The sequence below is a fragment of the Engraulis encrasicolus genome, chromosome 8, assembly GCF_034702125.1.
Source record: "Engraulis encrasicolus isolate BLACKSEA-1 chromosome 8, IST_EnEncr_1.0, whole genome shotgun sequence".
In the NCBI taxonomy this organism is placed as follows: Eukaryota; Metazoa; Chordata; class Actinopteri; order Clupeiformes; family Engraulidae; genus Engraulis; species Engraulis encrasicolus.
The window spans coordinates 128,892-145,105 of record NC_085864.1 but is presented as its reverse complement, the minus strand read 5'-3'; the positions used below and the strand labels follow the sequence as shown (position 1 = coordinate 145,105).

The 16,214-nt window shown below is 40.2% G+C and overlaps 1 long non-coding RNA gene across 1 annotated transcript; it reads right to left on the bottom strand.

Moving 5' to 3' along the window:
* Nucleotides 1–13,075: 13,075 nt before the first annotated feature.
* LOC134453439 (uncharacterized) lies at nucleotides 13,076–15,710 on the bottom strand. Its single transcript, XR_010035602.1, has 3 exons — nucleotides 15,235–15,710; nucleotides 14,418–14,444; nucleotides 13,076–13,822 (listed from the first exon to the last, which is right to left on the bottom strand). It is a non-coding gene; the product is annotated as an uncharacterized LOC134453439 (long non-coding RNA).
* Nucleotides 15,711–16,214: the final 504 nt, after the last annotated feature.

The following is a 16,214-nucleotide window of genomic DNA, read 5'->3' as shown; positions in this document are numbered from 1 at the left end:
GGATAGAAGCATATAATTAGGTGCACATGTTCCTTGAGTGATTTGAAGACATCCTAGAAGGGGTGCCCCTCGAAAAAAAAGTGTCTACCATGTCATATACAATGTGTCATGTTGGTAATGCATTACATTGTTATTACATGACATTATACTTAGCTGACAATGTTAATATAGTCCTCAGCAGAGATGAAGTAAGGGTAGCCTGCTTGAACAGATTGATAAAACTACAAACTAGTGTGAAAGTATGGGTGAGTCTGTGCTTACATGCTTGACAGCATGTAACATTGTGAACGATTTGAGAAGATACTTTGTCTGAATTAAAATGAGCATTGCCCACACTAAAACTATGGTGAGACTAGACTGCTGCTAATGCTAGCTCAACCTCATAAGATCACCTAATTCTATATTTTTACAAGCCATTGTGCATATTGTGAGAACATTTCAGTCATCTTTAGAATGGCATTACAGATTACTCAATATAGGCCTACATGTAGGACACAGTATGGCATCAGTTCAAATTAAATGGAAATGATTTCTTAGTATATGTTGAGTAAGAATACAGTGGTAAATTGTTTTTTTTTATTTGCAGACAAGTCCTCACATAGTACTTGTGTCAAAAGTTGTATTAGTTAGCTCAGTAATCATTGAGTACTTAAAGTGCTATCAAAACTGACAGCTGATGGACAACATGTACTGTAGGTCTTTTGCCACCCTTACCCATAGGAGAAATATCTATATAAAACAACAAATCTCATATGGTATATACTATGAAAGTAAATCATTACCTGTACTCATTGTCTTGATATGCAAGGCACACAAATAGTCTGGGAGGAAGGATAGTCTATCATACCCCGCCCCCCCCAAACAAAATGCCACAAGACTTTTTTAAAGGGTTTATGAAACGAAAACAAAGTAAAGGAATTTAACCATTTCCAGGACAGATTCTGAAAGTTCTAAGCCTTGTGAATAAAATGGGATATTGTCTGGGTGATATTTTGTCCTAAAAGTCATGTTAAAACGTTCCCAAAAAGTGTTATGTTTACTTTTTTTCGTGACATGCAAATTTTATGCAAATGATATGCGTGACATAGAAGGGGAGAGTTCACCTCATTCCACCTTGTTCAGATCAATGGCGGCTAGTACCAAAACAAAGCGCAGTGTCAAGCAGTGTGTTGCTGGAGGGCCGAACGGTGCCAGCTGCAAAAATGGCTACTTGACAGAAGGAATATCTTTGCACAAGTTTCCTCCTGTGAAGAATGATGGAACTGTGGCCGACAAGGAGAAGGCTAAAACAAGCTAGGGTTCTGTGGATCCAATGCGTGGTTTTGAAGCAAGCTTCACCACAAATGTGGAGATCGCGGGCATGGTTGGACTGAAGAGAATGCTATTGCCTCAAGCAGTTCCAACAATTGACATCGCAGACGTGCAGACTGAAACTGCCCCTGTAACTGCTCGGGCACGAAGTCAGGTGAGTGCACTGCTTTGCTTTAGGCTACTCGTTTTATCTTGTCCATCTGCTTTGTATGTTGTTTTCAGGAAAGGGTAATGCACATTACATGCCAAACCGATGCGAATGCTCTCGGAATATGCACTTTTTGTTGATTGCCATTCAACTGGTCAATAAATTGGTTTTGGGAGGATATCCGCGCATCAGCGTGGTGCTCTCGGTCGAGGACAGCCAACTCACAGACTGGGCTACTGCTTAGCGAATAAACGGAGATGCACATAGCGTAGGCCTACTTTGAAGCGTTGATTGTTTGTTTTTAGTATTGTGGTGCATGTGTGGCTGACGTTTGGACACACCTCGTCCTCAGAGTCAGGCTGAGGGACACGCGACGCCTGTGACTTTGAGCACAAAAAATAATAATAATGATAAACGCTAAAAATATGCTGAGTATTTTGCCAACAGCCTAATACCTCCGTTTTTTCTCTAGTTGATGATATTTTTGCATGTAGCCTACATGCATTTCAATCACACTATATCGCGCAATTGAATCAAAATGCCCCCCATTTGTCAACAAATACACACGCCATGTCATCTTTGGGTCATGGCAAAGCGCCCTTAGCAACCGTAACCATAAACAAAACGAACTGTCAGGCTATGTCAACAATCGTCACTTCGCCTGTCAGACATGTCACTTTCTGCAGATGTATCAGTGCCTCTGAAATAGATTTGTGCTGCTGTTTTTTTTTTCTCATGAGGTTGGATGTGTGGTTTTTCGACACGCTGATGTTTGTATCAGAATTTTGGTTCCTTTATAAGATGTGGGTCCATCAAATGTGTGTTGTTTTCTGAGATCGCCATACTAGCAAACCAGGGACTCTCCTCTTTGATGTCACAGCCCAGCTCATTAGTCACACCAAATTTCACAGAATTCACACTTTGAGTTGCCATTTTCACAAGTTCCTCCAGGATGATTGGGTTCAAAGTCTCATCGATGCTATCAGAAAAAGCAAGGCTTTAATGGGAATGGCCGTTTGTTTTCGTTTCATAAACCCTTTAACCTTCAAGATTTTGAGTGGTAACAGTAACATAACTCATTCCCACTACACATTTTTGCATAATATTGTACATGTCCTCAGAAGGCATACCTAAGGACTGTTCTATTCAATGCTAGAGTATTATGGCACGCCCCTTTAGGCAGACCGGAACCTGGTCATGTTAGGTGCCTATAGCAACCTATTACATTGGCATATCTCTATATACTTAAAGAATCTCTGGTACAGTACAGTAGCATACAGAACGGTGCAGTTTAATAAAGTACAGTAGAGTATAGTACAGTACAGTACAGTAGCATACAGTACGGTGCAGTACAGTACAGTAATCCTGATTTTTAGGATCCTGCCGGATACCAGATCCACTGAATAAGACCCTGCCGGATCCGGAACCGGATACCGGATCCTACAAAAGGGTTGAAACATATAGTCTACTCGCACACGTGGGCCCTTTTTATTACGTTGGCGCAAACTATTTTTTAGACTCATTGGCTTATCGCCACACTGCCTGCAATAGCCGCTTCCAAAGGGATTTCACTCCATGCAGTGATTGGGGTTGTGAAAGACTGAAAAGCCTAGGCTAGACATGCACCAGACCCTGATTTTTAGGTAACATGCCGGATACCGGATCCACTGCTTAAGATCCTGCCGGACCCGGACCCTGTGAAAAACTCTATTATCCTGACGGATCCGGAACCGGAACCGGATCCGGTGCATCTCTAGAAAATAACAAGTTATTTTAGGCAGCACCATTGAAACCCATTCATCCTCCACTTGTCCGTGATCACCATCAAACTTCAATACCACCTGAAGAACTGAAGTCATTCTGACTGGTTAAAGATTATCTGATACTATCAAGCATGATGAAACAATTTCTAAGGAAACTACAATACTTAAAAAGTGCTTGATGCAGCAAAGTGTGAGTAGCACATGCATTTTGATAGTGATGAAAGTGTGAATGGCTGAAACATTTTAAGAACTTGTAAGACTCTTGCAACAAGCAGCCCCATCTAAACCAATCTGCTAATCAGTGCCTGGGCTCACCTGAGTAGGGCTGTTATGCCATTATTCAATTACGGGCGTCACCTGCCAAGGGCCTGATGACTCTGGTCACATGGTACTCTTGCACCTGTATATAAATCTGGACTATCAACACTTCAGTTGCTTGCCTGCCTTCTGGCTGGCCTGCATGGCACAGCATAGCACTTGTTTGCCTACAAGCTTGCTTACATGCTTGCACACTTTCCTCTTTGTGAAAGCTTGCTGTATGTGGCATCATTTGTGGCATTGTTGCATATAATGTGCCTGCTGCAAATTAGGCATTGCTTTGAGAGCTAGCTTGTAGTGCTGCTTGTTTGCTGTGCTACTTGGTGCAAAATATTTTTTTAAAGACTGACCAATGCTATATTCATCATTGGCTCATCAAGAGATACAGTAAAAAGCCCACCTTGCACACTATCATTGTAACATAGCACTGCGTACTCTGAAATTTTATTCATGCCCACACTTTCAAAGGACCACCGCAAACCATTTTCTCAATACAGCATTGCGCCATAGTATCATGCTCAAGGCACTCCAGTCATGGTGAACGATGGGAAGGTGGGGTGGTAACATGGCCAGGGTACCACAGTTATGGAGAATGATGGGTGGGGTAGGAAGTTGCCATGGCCATATTCATGAATACAACTATGACCCAGTATTTGCCTGTCATCATACAGTACAATTCAACTTTTTAACTGAAATGTACTGTTATTTTTCTGTAGAGTACTGTTATTTAACAGTTCAATTGCTGCTGAAAAAATGTTATATACTGTGATACATTAAACAGCAATGAGCTGTATTTGATTTTTGGTGTGAAATAACAGTAGAATTACAGGTAAATATAATTGCCAGTAACTGCCGTTATTTTGCAGGGAAATTTTCTTACAGTGCAGTTTATACTTGTTAATGTTACATCAAATGGCACTGCTTTCAATTGAAACATGCTATTGCACAGATGTCCTGGCTTCATCCCCACCCAGACAGACATTTTCATGGAAAGCCAGTAGAGGTCTGGAGCTTGCAGGGAACAGGCACATCATTCCCGGCATCATTTCTGCCTGTTGAGCGCATTGCTGGGAGATGTGTGGCTAACACATCCATTGTATGCTTAAGCAAGACCAAAGAAAAGGTCACTGTCGTAATGCCCCTATGTTCAGGTTGAGCTTTAGGTGTCTGATGTTAAAACTAGGAAGTAAAGAGGGAGCAAGGCTAGGTAAATGTTTCTCAACCTTCAAGAAGTAAATAAAGACTTCTCTTTCATGACTATCTACCACACTAATGCTCGAGCTGGCCCAGTCCTGGGGCAGACTCACTCTATGGCATAATGTGTATGTGTGTATGTGCTATTGTTGTTCTGTATATTTCCTGCGCACATTGTATCTGGATAACAAACTAGACTGGTCTGCCAATACAGATGCAGTATACAAAAAAGGACAGAGTCGGCTATACTTCCTGAGGAAACTACGATCATTCAATGTGTGCAACACACTCCTCACTATGTTCTATCAGTCTGCGGTTGCCAGTGTACTTTTTTATGCAGTGGTATGCTGGGGTGGAAGCATAAGGAAGAGAGATGTTGCGCGGCTTGACAGACTGGTGAGGAAAGCGGGCTCTGTTGTGGGAGAAGAGCTGGAGAACTTCACTTCATTGTCAGAAAGAAGATCTTTGAGCAAACTGCTCACCATCTTGGACAATAAGGCTCACCCACTCTACAACACAATCATCCAACAAAAGAGTGTGTTCAGCTGGAGGCTGAGAGCACTGAAATTCAGGACTGACAGACTGGGGAAATCATTTGTCCCTAGAGCCATGCAACTGTATAATTTGTCCATTAAGGACAAAGAGAAACTCCTGGACTTTTCTGCATGACCACCTTATTTATTTTTTATCTACTTTTTTTTACTTTTTTATTTTCATATTCTTTTTATTCTTTTTATTTTTATTTTTACTTCTCTTTTTAATCTACAGAGCAAACTGGTAAAATAATTTACCCTTGGGGATAAATAAAGTTTAATCTAATCTAATCTAATCTAATCTAATCTAATCTGTTAGTGTTATTGTTGGATATGATCATGCCCTCAGCTAAGGAGGTCCTTTGTCCCGTGGGCCATTCAATGCGCGTGCTCTCACACACCCACACCCGAGAGCTCGAGAAGGGCTGGGGGAAAAAAACAGCCCAGACAGAGAGCTTCGCGCATCTAGAGCTAATATCAGCAAACCTGAAGATGATTTAAAGGCTCAAATAACGAGTAACGACCGTTACAGCAGTGCAGTAACTGTAATTACGTTATTGAAATTTGAAGAGTAATGCGTTACGTTCCTAAGTCACTGCCAAAAGTAATGAAATTACGTAACGACGTTACTTAGTAACGCGTTACCCCAACACTGGTTACAAACCAGAAACACTCTATCCTATGTGTAGGAGAAGTGTAGTTATTAAACTGTGGGCCTTTTGTGCAGGCTATAGGGCCTATGCATATTGATGTGCTTGCACCGTTTATTTTTGTACAAGGCCACAACATGCCCTGGGCCCACCTACAATCCCCTTGCCTAGGGCCCCCAAAATCCTAGAAACCGGCTTGCTCTCCCCCACTCCCTCCCTCCTCACCCCACCCCAAATGACTGTGGCAGTTCCTGACCTGATCACTGTTATTTACATATTAAAGGCTCCCCTAAGCAGGGGAGGGGAGGGGATCATGGGGGAGCAGTTGCCAGGTCAATTTGCGACAGTTTTAGCCAAGTGTTCCCTTTTGCAACCGCAAATGCTGGGGCTTAATGTGTGTGACAGTTTAAGGTGCTACACTCGCCCGCAAATCCCTCTTTTCATGCAGTGAAGGAAGTAGTAGTAGTTCTTGTGTGTGTGCGCAAGTCTAAGTGGGATTCAAATTATTGTTTGCCATCTTCATCTGAAGAGCAGACTGAGTGTCTGAACCTGCTAATGCTAGCATGATAACATTGGGACAGTTATGTGTGGCCCAGTTCAAGGGTTTATCTCTTCTATCCTAAATTTTCTAACCACAATTTTCTTTTTGGATGTTATAGATATGACCCACTGCAAGTTTTTAAAACTCTTAATGAATGTTGGTTCAATAGCTAATTGCCCAGAAATGAGCACTCAATTGTAGAGTGATCTCATTCTGACCATGTTTTTTTTTTAAATGATTTTTCTGTTTTTGAATCCAAATAAGACATATATAACATTGTTTTATGGTAAGTTTTGCACATATTTTCAAAGTTCAGTTCATCACACACAAATAGGTGGATTGGCCCATAACACCATTATGTCCAGGCAGTACAGCATTTTACTACTATTGGCTCGTTTTGGGCAGCCATCTTGGATTTACCCCATAAAAATGAACTTAATGACATTGACATTTGGGGCACCCCTTCTGAAATGATGGAGAACACCCTAAAGAAGGTCTACACCGATTTTGGTGCTTCTATCCAGCGTGTAACGATTAGGCCCTATTTGGACGGTAAGATCCCCTACTGCCAGATGGTAGCATGGTGAAGAGCCTGTGACCAGGGTGTGTGTGATCTTTAAGGATGTTTAATGCTCTGTTTGTGCAGTGTGTATGGTGGATCTCCTCAAGTGTGGATAGTTGGCATCCAATGATTCTCTCTGTTGTTTTAATAATGTGCTGTAACATCTTCTTGTTGTCGTGTGTGCAGCTGGTGTACCAAGATGTAATGCTGTAGGCTATGTAACAGGCATGCAAACAGGTCAGAGGTGAGAAAGGTGACAAGAGCACAGCAGCGCAGGGCACGCGCGCGCGAACGCAGGTGCGCGCGTGTATGTTTTGCGCAGTGGATGGTCTTGTATAACGATAAAGATTTAGCTAAAAGATTTAGCTAAAAACGATATTAGTGAATTTTGAGCATACTGTAGCGACCAGGGGACAGTGAATATGAGAACTGCCAATTACATTTTTTTTCAATTGCTAACAAGCACTTACCCATACTATGGGAACTTTTTCTAAACTCTTAACACGGACTACCACCTACCAAACACAATTGGCTAAACAGTTAATTTTCTTCTCAAAAGCACACACTGTTAAATATACACAAAGTACTCATTTCGAAATACATCACATCGTTTTCTGTACACACTCACTTTACCAAAACACTAGAAACATGGCTCAAAATGAAATACGTCTGTCTAACAATAACACTTGTTTTCATTTCACAAGGAACATTGAGTTAATCAAATGACACAAGACTTCAAAACACTGGCCACTGCCAACATTACAGAAGCTGCATAGACTTTTACATTTCAATTTTACATGTAGCCTATTGCATGCATTCAAATCATGCAATTCACTGTTTTCACTAAATTTCCAAAGGCAACAGGACTCGGACCTCATGTGTTGTTGACATTCAAGATGATTCCGGTACGAAGCATTTTTTATTGCTGACTACAGGTGGTAAAGTAGAAATACTTTTTATAATATGAAAAAACATACAACGTTTTAGTAGTAGAGTAGAGTAGAGTAACTTTATTAATCCCCAGGGGGAAATTCAGGTATCCAGTAGCTTACATAAATACACAAATAAACAAATGCCCACATGGACATTTCAAGACACAAATAACACAGGAATAGTCAGGGAGGGGGGGACAAAGTAAAGATAAAGAATGTGAAAATGTAATAGGCCTATGTAAAAAGTGTAAAAATTTTGCAAAGTTACTTACAGTGAACAAAATATCATGAAACAAATACATATAAAAGCACAAACAAGACGGTTGCCGAGGGCGCCAAATATCTTGGGAGGATAAAGCCTAAAAGTTCACACAAAATACATAAAACATTACAGTAAACCTTACACTGACAATGCTGTCAATGGTATTCATGGCCACTCAGTATATGTAGGTACCACAGATCTTAGATCAAATTGAAGACACTGCTTACAGATTCAAATTTTGAAATTCACAAAAGGAATGGGGGTGCTTCCCAAAAGCATTTCCATTCTGTGATTGTGAGACAACTTTTTACTGTAAAAACTGTTGTCAAAAACGGTCAACAGAACCAAACAACTGAAATGGGAGGGGTTTATTCTACTTTTATCAATAATCTGTTTACTGTACTCTTGCAAATGTCGCTGTGGATTGGACAAAAGCTTGTTAGCAATTGAAAAAAACTGTAAAATTTGAGGTTTTCTTCTACTTTTATCAATAATCTGTTTACTGTACTCTTGCTAATGCCATGCAAAGGCATATTTACTGAAATAAGGATTTGGATGTTGTATTTCCAGTTTTGACACACTGTGTGAAAGCATTTGAAAATAACCCATAAAAGATACATTGTTTTGTTGCTGTGGTTATCCTGTGTGTAAAGGAAATGTTAGCATTTTAGAAATGCATTCATTGACTGCTAATTGTGTGAAAAAGGCATGTAATGTGTCAACTGCATGGCCATGGAAAGCCCTTGGTGTGTTAACTGTGTTAAGAGTTTTGCAAATGTCGCTGAGGATTGGACAAACACTTGTTAGCAATTGAAAAAAAACTGTAACTATGTTACTCCATGATTTAGCTGTCATGTCTGATGGGGTTTAGCTAGCTAGATAGATAGATAGATAGATAGATAGATAGATAGATAGATAGATAAAATAGAATTTTAAATAACATCATGATAGGGCAGTGGTTCTCAACACCCCATTGACCTCATTAAAACCCTTAGTTTTTGATATGAATATAGACGCGTTTCAAGACAGTTTATCACTCGATCTGGCCATGGCAGTTGTATAATAGTTGGACTTGTGGTACTTAAATCTTTCATACAACCGTATAGCCCAGCACACAAATGAATTGACTGTTCAGGCTTTGGAACGCACAAGGCAAATATTTGTGTTCATGATGTGTGACCGCGGTAGCCAAGCTACTACCTAGAGCCTAGGCCTACCGCAATTTCGGCAGAAGTTTCTGCTCATCTGCGGAACAACACTCGTCTATTCACTACAACATCAAACCACTTGATAGATAATTGCTATTTTTTCCATGCTGCACATAAGAATCAAAATATTATATCACAGGCTCCGAATTTACCCCAAGGAAACCGTGACACAAGCTACAGTGCAAGGTGTCAACAGCGCAGAGTAGCCTAGGGAATTCGATTTGACACATGTGCACGAAGTCATCGCAAGTGCTGAAAGATCTTCTCAAGTTGGGTTGTGATTTGACTGATACATGTCACGTTCAGAATAAAATTATACCACTGTGAATCTTTGCCACAGATATCAAGTTGACAACTTTGATCTACAAAGGCAAAGAGCAGTAAGTGCAAAAACCCCAAACTGAGAAAAACAGCTTTTTGTGTTTTATTTACACAACTTTTTACTCATAGGCCTATTTAACACCAAAATTTGCAATTACATAGATTAAAGTGAGTCGAACACAGCCATATATTTTCATTAAAAAAAATCCACAATTTGGCAATTTTATAGGCTATACTGCATTTTGCCTTTGTATTAGCCTACAGCTTAAAATTACACAAGCATACAATAGGATATTGCAGTATGATGACTAGAAATACTCTTTTTATTGGAAAATCAGTTAGCCTGGCTCTCGCGAGACCCCTAGTGCTTCGTGCATCTTCGTTACACTTCGTGAGCTCGCACAGGGGTCTGGTTCAGCCTTGTCGAGCCCGAAGTCCTCGAGTAGAAAATAAACGTGGCCCGACCATTGGATAATGTCAATGTCAATCATCGTGGAGTGAGGTGTTGACGGGTATGACGTAGCATCTTGCGCGACAACACTGTAGTGCTGCTAGCACACCCCACAGTCAGTGGCTAGCACAACAACGGCGGCCTGCATATTGTATGAACTCTGCGATTTCAAGTGTTATCAAAACTACCAAACATTCATTATTTGAAAGAGGAACAGAAAACAAGGAATTAGTTGGTGGCAAGAACGTTCTCGCTCTTCTTCCAATGATCCACTGAAGGAGAATGAGCAGAGCGCAGCGATGTTCAGTCCTCAACTGTTTACAAGACCAACTTTAAGTGGGGATTTTAGTCGAGAGGTCCATGCCACATATACAGTTTTTTTCAATTGCTAACAAGCTTTTGTCCAATCCTCAGCGACATTTGCAAAACTCTCAACACAGTTTACACAGCAATGGCTTTCCATGGCCATGCAGTTGACTCATTACATGACTTTTTCACACAATTAGTAGTCAATGAATGCATTTCTAAAATGCTAACATTTCCTTTACATACAGGATAACTACAGCAACAAAACAATGTATCTTTGATGGCTTATTTTCAAATGCTTTCACACAGTGTGTCAAAACTGGAAATACAACATCCAAATCCTTATTTCAGTAAAAAATGTCTTTGCATGACAATAGCAAGAGTACAGTAAACAGATTATTGATAAAAGTAGAAGAAAACCCTCCAATTTTAGTTGTTCGGTTCTATTGACAGTTTTTGGCAACCGTTTTTACAATAAAAAGTTGTCTCACAATCACAGAATAAAAATGCATTTGTAACAGTTGGAAAGAACTGTTTGTTTATATGAAGGATGCCCTAACAAAATCTTCATAATTCACGTTCATGTAAAATTACTGAATCATGTTTAGAAATTGTATATATCACTCTGTCAACACATCTGCCGAAATTGGTATAAATTACGGTAAATACAGTAAACGTCTGAAGTCAATGCTGTCCATGAAGTCATGATTTGGAAATGCATGAAAAGGTATTATAGATTCAATAATTTCAGGGCCGGTTCTAGTCCATTTGTCCTTGGGAAGCACCCCCGTTCCTTTTGTGGATTTTCAAAATTCGCATCTGTAAGCATAGTGTCTTCAATTTGATCTAAGATCTACTGTGGTACCTGCATATATAGGCCTACTGAGTGGCCATGAATACCATTGACAGCATTGTCAGTGTAAGGTGTACTGTATTGCTTTATGTATTTTGTGTGACATTCTGATTCTGTGTGGACTTTTAGTCTTATCCTCCCAAGACATTTGTGGGCCTAGGCAACCGTCTTGTTTGTGCTTTTATATGTATTTGTTTCATGATATTGTGTTCACTGTAAGTAACACAGCAAAACTTTGTTTGTTCTATCATACTATAAACAGTATTTCTACTGTACCCGCAGTCAACAGTAAAAAAATGCTTCGTACTGGAATCAACTTGAATGTCAACAACACATGAGGTCCGAGTCCTGTTGCCTTCAGAAATTTAGTGCAAACAGTGAATTGCATGATTTGAATGCATTCAATAGGCTACCTGTAAAACTGAAACATACAAGTCTATGTAGCCTCTGTAATGTTGACAATACCCGGTGTTTTGAAGTCTTGCGTAATTTGATTGACTCAATGTACCTTGTGAAATGAAAACAAGGGTTATTGTTTGACAGACGTATTTCATTTTGAGCCATGTTTCTAGTGTTTTGGTAAAGTGAGTTTGTACAGAAAACGATGTGTTCTGTTTTGAAATGAGTACTTTGTGTATATTTAACAGTGTGTGCTTTTGAGAAGAAAATGAACTGTTTGGCCAATTGTGTTTGGTAGGTGGTAGTCTGTGTTAAGAGTTTAGAAAAAGTATCCATAGTATGGCTAAGTGCTTGTTAGCAATTGAAAAAAACTGTAAATGGTGAGTGAAAACCTCTTGGTTGTTTCTAACGTGTTTTTGATAGTGCCGGTAATTCAATATTGTACAAGCCTCATTTCCAGACCTCGCATGCTATGGTGACTGAGTGCTGTTGATCATAATAGTATGCCAAGATGTCACATTCAGACCAATTTGTTTATGCTAAGTTCGTGTTAAATTAAATGTACTATCCCCGTGATCGCTGCCAATGCAGCATGTCCCAAAACGTCGGCATGTGAGAGATGGAATGTTTATTTCACGACGACATTCTGACTTCAAATTCACCAGGATGGCTTCCCCACAGACCTATACATATTGATATAGGTCTGTGGGCTTCCCCTTTTCACTTTCTGCCCTAGTTGTTAACCTGTTTCGATATAATAAAATAAAAACAGGGTGAGGCCTGTCACTCACCATCTACTGGCAAGGACCCCAAGTCTCCCTTTCGGTCAGCAGTAAATTTAAAACTAAGTACTAGTAGCCTACTGCTGTTCAGGTCTTAGTTTTAAATAGGTATGAATTAAAATGCAGATACTAGGCCTATAGAGTCTTTAGAATTACAGTTGCCTTGTTTGCCGATTCTATTTTAACATTGTGTGTTGTTTTCAGGTAGGCAAGTCATGGCGTTGGCAGCGTCTGCTGGGATTGTCATCACAGACCGGGTCATCCAGCTGCTACACATGTACAGTGGAAATTGAATTAGGCTCTTCCCTCACTTGTACTGTTGTAAACCATCAAATGAACACTCTAGGTAGACAAGACAGTGAGTTCAGTAATGGCTGGCACAGAGCATGCGCACCACAAGTTTGGAGCCAGCCAGGTCATACGTGTTGCACCTACCACAATTCCATTTCTTTGGTCTTCTGTGTTGAGCCTGTTTCAAAATGCGCCTGTACAACCACATGTGTATAGAATCTACACTACACTACCCCACCGAGATCTAGACATTACTGAAGAGTTGGAAATGTTATCATGGTCTGCTGACAGCTGTACAGAACATGTGTACTTAAATACCAGATGTGCCACTTTCATTAACGAGACTGTCTGCTCTGGGTTTGGGACAAAGCCTAATGAGGCAGCAGTCAACAACAGTCCTTACATTTGACATCAGTTACAAAACAACCTATGGTTTTAAGGTACTTCATTCTACTGGTTGTGAGCGAGGCTTTTTGTGACTGACTCTCCCTAATGACAGATTCATAGACATAATGGAACATGTAACACAGCATTAGTTCAGAATCTAACCATCATCCATTAGGAACAAAGAAGTGGAATCTTGTCACAATATCGAATCGAATATTGAACAAATGGTGTAAATAATGGTGTACACAAGTAATTGGAACATATGTAAATACAATTTTATTGTGAAAAGAAAACACTGTCTAATTTTTTTCAATGTACAGTAATGAAAGTGTAAATAATGACAAATAAGATATCAATTTATATATACACATTCTTTTTTCTTTTAAATATTGGTTACTGGCAATGCAAGAAACATAGCTTACAAAATGTAGCGTTCTTGGTGTTAGGTGATGTATTGAACAAAATGAAAACCCAAATGGTGACGCACTCCTGAAATGTTGCAAGTTCTTTAAGGAAAATGCCTTGAAATCTTGTTCTAATATTTTGAAAGGCATGGAATCTGTGAGGGGATGTGCTGGGTCCTCTATGCTGTCGTTTCTTCATACACCTCCTGGCGTCAGACACAGACAAAGGAAGTATAGAAGTATATTAAACAAACATTTCAGAAGGTTATGTGTGACAATTGTGGCTACATACAAGGTTTTGAACAAAAACAACAAGGGAATTGATTGCAACACATTTTAAAATATTTCTAGGTGACTTAAAGTTCATTAACAACAGGGTATGCTACTTACTCTGTGTACAGAGTATTTTCCACCCACATGTTGCATTACTGCCCTTGTACATCACTTTGATCAAAAGCGTCTGTCAACTGTAATGTTATGAGGAATACAGTCTCTTGAGAAATTAATGTAGGTTTAGGTGGATAGTGGTGCAGGACAGCACATATACTTTTCAGTTACTCTTACTAAGAATTCAAACCTGTAACATTGGATACCTTCCGAGGCCACAGGTACAGGTGAGGTCAGCAAGGGTCCTATTTACCTTGATAATAGGTTCTCAGTCATTTCACATCCCCACCCCGATGAAAAAAACTAATTGTTTACACAAATGGGTTTTACACCCCTTAACAATACGGCTTTGCTTGCTTCAGTAATGTACTCTTTGCCTCTGACCTAGCAATGGATGTAATAAATCAGACATACCTTATATAACCGTGGGTCTTGGGTCACCTAATAATGGAGAGAGAGAGAGAAAAGACATCACCATTGATCAATTAACAATGGCACAGCGTGTGTGTGTGTGTCCCAGCTTATGACGGTGAGCACGATTAACTTTGGGTCGTCCGATCAACTAGGGATGGTCACCTACAACTTATCGAAGTGCTTAGCACACTCACGAATCGACTATTTGAATTGACCACAGCTGAAGTGTTTGAGAATACAATCGCGCACAATAACAACGGCAAACGTGCGACGGCATGCTCCTCTCGTCGAACCGTAATGCAGTTTCCAAAGTGTATAATAGAACTTAAGACGCCCCATCCTGTCTCGTCTGACGTGAACAGCTCTTTATGCCATCCAAGTTAATCAGACCCGAAGTTAATCGTGCACACCGGGAGTAGTTAATGCAATCCTGGTGTATATTTCTCTCATGGTAGGATATACAAAACGTATGGGACTGTAAACGGTTTACTGTATTATCATAGGTAAATTGGCATGCCTAACGGTGACCAGAACACAACCAATAATGCTAGTAGCAACTGCATGCTGTTGAGGCTGCATTGTTTTCATATGGCTTGGCAATTTTGTCTGAATAACATTTTATCGCTGGTCAATCATTTTCAGCGAAATACACATACTTGATTAAGTTTTATTCATCAATATATGTCACATTGGTTGTGCAGGCAAGCAGACGTCCATTTTGTCTGCAATATTTATCACCCCGTCAGAAACGGACAAACCCATGCCCATGATGTGTTCACTAAAAGAAAATATAGCCATTTCAAGACATCTAACTTACCATATCTTTGTTGTGATTTATCTGATGCAAACGATGCTGGCACCAAATGAGTAGGCGGTCCTCCTCCATTGGTGCTAGGGGCTGGTAGCATGTAACCTGGCTCTTACGCAGATGGATTGTCAGGTAGCATGCCGCTGTTTGGACCCTGCAGAGTACTCGTGCACTATGTCGGATTGCCAACCAAAATCCACCGATGCCTTGTGTGTTTTGTAACCGTCAGTGGTCCGATGTCGGACACAGGTGGCATACCACAGGCGGCTTGCCGTTCAAACGCCAACAATGATCCACTATACACATGCTAGCTGGGCTGGAACTACTGTCAACATGCTAACTGCTCTGTTGTGGCTTCTATCTCGCGTCGCTGAAAACTACGTCACGGGCCGCTTCGATGTGACTGGTTGAAGTAGTACGTCACTGTTACCTAATTTCTCCAATCACGTTCGAGCTTTTTTTGAATACACCCACGGGCTAGAACAGCAAGGTTACCATCAAAATTCCAGATGGATGACAATCCATCTGCGCGAGAGTCAGGTTAGAAATCAGTAGGCACTGACAATATTTTTTGATGTAAAAATGTTCATTGATGCCTAAGCAATGGAACAAATGTGTATTTTACAGATTTTTAGGCCTACAGGTAATAAATGCACACTTTCAAGAAAAAGCTAGGTAGCTAGGCTACAGTCAGCAGTTAGCAATTGCGATTAGCATCTTCTTTGTTCTTTGATCATTTTCTTCCCTAATCCTTGTAAACATACAAACATGCAATCATGAACAATTTCAGTATGGGATTTCTACATTTGTGGTGCTTGGGAGTGTCAAGAAAGTGTTTTGGTTAGCAGTTAGAGTGAGTTATTAGTGAGTTATTAGCAATCGCGATTAACATTTCTCAGGGTGTTGTTTGGCTCTGCATAGAAAGTGTAAACACACTCATTAGCATTATTAATCATGATTAACATAATCATGACACACACTGCAAACTA